This window comes from Hippichthys cyanospilos, chromosome 13 (assembly GCF_059441005.1).
Source record: "Hippichthys cyanospilos isolate Australia breed blue-spotted pipefish chromosome 13, RoL_Hcya_1.0, whole genome shotgun sequence".
Lineage (NCBI taxonomy): Eukaryota > Metazoa > Chordata > Actinopteri > Syngnathiformes > Syngnathidae > Hippichthys > Hippichthys cyanospilos.
Genome location: NC_142381.1, coordinates 17,816,763 through 17,822,495, shown reverse-complemented (window position 1 = coordinate 17,822,495; position 5,733 = coordinate 17,816,763).

The following is a 5,733-nucleotide window of genomic DNA, read 5'->3' as shown; positions in this document are numbered from 1 at the left end:
TTTCCATGTGGGAGTGGTTGGAGCTCTTTCGGGGTGGCCAATGCATACACATCCAAATGACATTAGAGTATCTACCAGCAATATTCAAGCACATGGAGGAGATAAAATATCCAGGCACATGCCATTACACCACGAGAGGTGGAAGGGGGTGTAAGAGGGGAACATCCCAGCAGCAGGAACACAATCTGTTCCTGTTGCACACAGGAACAGGACAATCAAATTGATCTCTAGCAGGCCTTTCGAGTTCATGTTTCTGGTTTCCTTGAACTGTCAGAAGCAGACTTGTCAAGATCGTCGACTTGATACCAGGAGACAGGCCATTACTCGAGGAGAGGAGAAAAGGGGCTGTAGAGAGGCTCCTTTGTACAGGCTGAGCAAATTGATCTCCAGCAAGACACAGGTGTCATGAGCAAGTTTATGTTCACCAGGAAAGGTGGAAGGTGGCCATTGCATGGATACAGCCTGGTAGCATGACTGCCTTTTGCTCTCGTATGCAAGGGAGCAATGCAACAACCCAATCGGTAGTCAAATAGCAAGCAGAAGCGAGAGACTGAAACAAAGAGACAGAACACACATATGACTCATAAAATCACCGGGCAGTCAATAGATGCCTGAAATCCAGGAAAGAACAATGCAATCTAGTTGCTGGAAGACAGCAACATTCCTCACAAATAGAATAAGGTAACATGTACAGACTTGGGGCAGTGGGCAGGGGACACCCTGAACTGGTTGCCAGCCAATTGCAGGGCACACAGAGATTTAACAACCATTCACCCACTCAATCAAGCCTAAGAACAATTTAGTACTGTACTCGTATGTCCAATACTGCTGACATGCATGTTTTGGAGTGTGGGAGGAAGCCGGAGTGCCAGGAGAGAACGCATGCGGGCTTGGGGAAAACATGCAAACTTCACACAGGAAAGCCGGACCCAGCTTGATTTGAAAATCGGGTCGACGTCCCTGCCTTACGTTTTTTTCACCTGACGACATGGCCCGCCTCGTTTTTTGTTTTGTCCCCTCTTTACGCCATTTATTTCACCTTATGAGACATCCAACATGGCGGTCAGTGTGCGCTCATACGTCTATACACACTTCATCACTTACAGCGCTACAATGCTGGTCCGTTATTGGTCGGCATCGCGACTACCTAAGATAGTGGTCGACTATTGGTCGGTGTCACGGGGTCATGAAGATGCTGGTCTGCTATTGGTCGGCGCACGGGGACACAACTTTGGCTGCCGTGATCTCATTTGAGAGCGCTTTCAATATAGTATTTATTGTGTATTGCTGTGCTTAATTCAAATTTTAATTGGTTAGCCATGGGTCCCGAGATTGTGAGGGATGTTAAAGAGAGAAGTAAGATGATGATTTATATAGAAATGAAGCTGGCGATAATAAAAAAATACGAAGAAGGCTAAGATAGCCTAGCTTAGGCTAGGCTTGATCCGCAGGATCAAGGGCATTTTCCATTCGCGCGCCAGTGCTATAGAATGCCCTACCAATGGAAGTTCGCGCAGCCACCTCAGAAGAAATCTTTAAATCCCGACTAAAACAACATTTATACTCCAAATCATTTAGTTAATGGGCCTGTCTGCAGCTTTCTGCTTCTTTTTTTTTCCTGCCCCCTTCTCCTGGCTCGGAGAGGGGGCTAGCTAGATGGTGAAAGTTGACTTGACCGCCCCCACTTAGCCCTGCGCTGATCGACCATCACAGGTTAAGAGATCGACCGTCTGCGGTCCACTTGGCTGGACTGTGGCAATGGCTTTGCCTGCTATCAAGTCACATTGCACTATGTAGCACAACATGTTTTCTGGAATCGATATTGTTTACCTGTATTTGTCTGTCATATGTGTCTATTTGTCTGTATTTGGTACATGCAGTATCCACTTCAACCTGTGGCCCTGGAAGGGGGCTCCTCCCATCTGTGGTCCCTTCTGAAGGTTTCTGATTTTCCCCAAATTGGGGTTTTCGAGTTTTTCCTTCCCCTTCTGGGAGCTTTGACAGGGGATGATGCTGTTGTGTACCTTACACCGAAAAGATGTCTCTGTATGACTTCTTTTTTTGAAACAAGTCTTGACATGACCTCTTTTCATCTGTGAAGCCCTTTGAGACTTCAGGGTTATACAAATAATATTTGATTGATTGATTGATTGATTGATTGATTGATTGATTGATTGATTGATTGATTCTCACTAGGGAATATGGCCATAACAATCACATAGTATTCCAAAGGACAAGAACCTTTACAAATGATTATCAATCCATCATGCCCTTACAGAGCACATCATGGAAAATGTCAGCGCTCACATATCTAGACAAGAAACTTACATTCAAAACACTTACAAGACAATTACAGCAAATTTTCCCTTCAGTGATGGTAATAGTTGCAAGAAGCAGTTTTTCTATCGATTTTGGAATACTATAGTGACATGTTCTATTGACATGCCCCTGTCTCCACTCTCCACAGGATCGTTTTTCATTCGGCAGTTAGTTATTACTGGGAACAGCTACTCCACCCATCATTGCTGTTTATATCAGAAGACGAGATGGACACTTGGATTTGTATGACATTGAACATTTTCAACATCAATAGCCCCACTGCTCCACAAAGAGATACCCCAGGACTCCATCTGTTGCCTTATCAGAAGCCTGTCCAGACATTGCAGGGCATACGGAGGCCATTCAAACTCATCAAGCAGCCACATTATGAGATGGATTGTGTGTTTCCTTTACATTTAAGTTTAGTTTGTTCTCTATGATTACACCGTGATATCAATAGAGATTCACAACATTGTTTAGTTCATCAAGCTATTGGATGTGTAAAATTAGCAACACTTTATTTTCTAAGGAATACATCAGCATGTACCGCTCTTTCTAACTGTGCACATTCTCATTATGCGGTTCACATTGTTCACATTTGCTAACTGCTAACCCAGTGCGGGCCTACATCGAATTGGATGGTCTCCCAGGTGACCGCTCACTGACAATCATACATTTTTGGGGTTTGTCAAGTGAGAGTATTCACTTGTGAGGAGTGAATGATTAATCCCTTACACTCAGACATCTCCAGCTCACAGGTTCCGCCTAGACGTCTGCTTTCCATTGACTGTCCAAAGCTTGTTACAGGGGTGCTTAACCACATCTGAGTCTTTATCATACAAACATATGTCTAAGCATGATCTATTCTGGGGCTTTCTTCTACAAACCTGGATCCTGCACTGCATTCAAAAATGATTTTGCAGAATGGACATGTTTTGCAGCTTTACCGCCTGTTTAATGGATGAGTGTCTGAATAGATTAAATCAAATAAAACAAAGTTTTCGAATCATTTGCTATGCATAATTGATTTGGTCCTGTACTACAATGTGGTATTTTTATAGATTTGCATTAGATGTAACATTTATACAGTGCATTGGAAAAATATAAACCCCTTTGAATATTTTGAGCTTCTGACACATTTCAGGTTTCACACTGACAGAAAATGTATGTTTTTTGTAAAGATAATGATGATGATGACAACCAAAATGAAGATGAATTGTGCACACTTGTGTAATCCTAGTAAGTGGGAATGCACCTGTTCTGTAATGGTGCCAGAGATTTGTTAAAAAAAATTTTAGATTTAGCTGTAACTTTCAATATTTTGGATTCAACTATATAATATTTACAAATACCAGCATAATTATGTGGAATATGTGACCTTTTTTTTAGCATTCAAGTTATGCATGGTAAAATGGTGGTTTTGTTGTTTCAGCGGGAGACAATTTGAGAGTGGTACATACCCCACACCAATCTGCCAAGAATCTCAAGTTTCAGTTATTTTTTTTTTTCCCCCTCGACTTTATAAACTTTATTTTACTTTGACTTCAAATGGTTTCAAGAGTGTTTCGCTGTGGTTTTCCAAGTGCACGTTTGCATTCAATGGAACGTTGTGCATAAAGAATATTTTGGTAACTCTGGGAATACTTTAAAAAAAGAGAGAGGGAAGAAAAAAACGTTGTTGGTTTTGGCAGAATTGAATAGGTTTAGATTAGCCATGCCTGTGGGGGAGCAAGAAACTCAACAGGGCTGTTCAGTATGCAAGTCATGTATGTAAGCACTTTAAGCAGTTGAATGTCAACACGCATCAATTGTTTTATTGGTCGCGTTTTGCAAACCTTCTGGCTATATACCTTTCCTCGCCAATTTACTTGATGACATAGATCTCACATCACGGTACAATATACAGTAGTTAGTGCACATGCAAACTGGGAAACTGGCCGGTGGCCAGGTTTGTCTGATTTATGGTTTCTTTCACCTGTTGCAAATGACTGGAGCAGCTCATGTGGCACGCAATGCTCGTAACCACCGTTTGACTTTGGCTGCCCTCACCCGGCAAAATAGAAGAGGTACATCATTTTAGCGTTTCTTTTCTTTGGGTTCGTGACCAAACAGATTACAGTACTCACAAGACCGAACCATCTCTGCGCCTTCCATATCTTTAAATAATAATAATAATAATAATTAGAAACATGTTTTAGCTTAATGAGTCGAAAGGGGTCGAGGTCGTTATGACCACGCAGATCATTTACGTACAATCTATACGGGCAAAGGTCTGAAAGACGAGCTCCCCTAATTCAATGGGTGATCGATTTAAATTGAAATTCAGTTTAAGGCAGGCCCAAGACAAAGCAATTTTCTTTTATTTCGGAAAACGTTCATAAATATGAGTTATGAATTCCTTGATGAGATTAATACTGGACTGTTGAATAGGCTGAATGTCATTTAATTTCCCATCAATATAAAATGATGTTAGTCACTGTGGATGTATTGATTTTGTTAGACCCAGCACCTACCTCTTCACCAGACCATTTACTGAGACTACATCTAGAGATATTCTTGCCCAGTACCCAGTATGAAGCTACAAATGTGTGCTGCATAGACACAATTTAGGAATGTGTACACGTTTCTATAGTTTTAAAAATAATGGGAGAAAACAGTTTCATGTGCTCCCTTTTACATATTGAAGTCTCAGTTGAAAAGTTTCAAAATCTAACTTTCAAAAGTCCTAGCATGACCTTTGATGTGTGATATCAAATGCATACCACAAAAAAACACTAGGATAAAAATAGCAAGGATTGTAAAAACATAACTTTTAAGAAGTCGTCCTTCCGTCCCTTGTAATTGCTTGCAAATGGGAGGTTGTGAGGTAAACCTTACAGGTGTCGAATTTAGCCCAGGTTTGGACATATTTCAAATCTTTTTATTTTATCATGCATTTCCCCATATTTGGCATGAATCATTTCAATGGCAACTTGCGACCAAGGTGCAATAGAAATGTATTGACATCCGAAAACCAACAGGTGGCTCTATCGGCCAACTTATATTTGCAAGCCTTTCACTGACCAATAATTGGCTTAGCCTGGACTCTCATAATGCATATATAATGCAAACATCTTCAAAAGTAATATTCTTATCATGACACATAGAATATTCCTATTTCATAAATATATAAATATACAGCGTAGTTACTTTTGCCATTATGGCATTTTTATAATTTTTGTACATAGTGGGAGTGTAATTGCCCCCACTCCCCCACTTATACATGGATAGGGCTGAAGCCACAGAACATGTAAACTAAATATATACAGTAGCTATATTTGATGATGTTATGAGCCTTTCAAAGTCATAATAAGTGATAATAAGGCCAGCCTAGTGAATAATTCTCAGACACACAGGGGTTGAACAAATACTAAA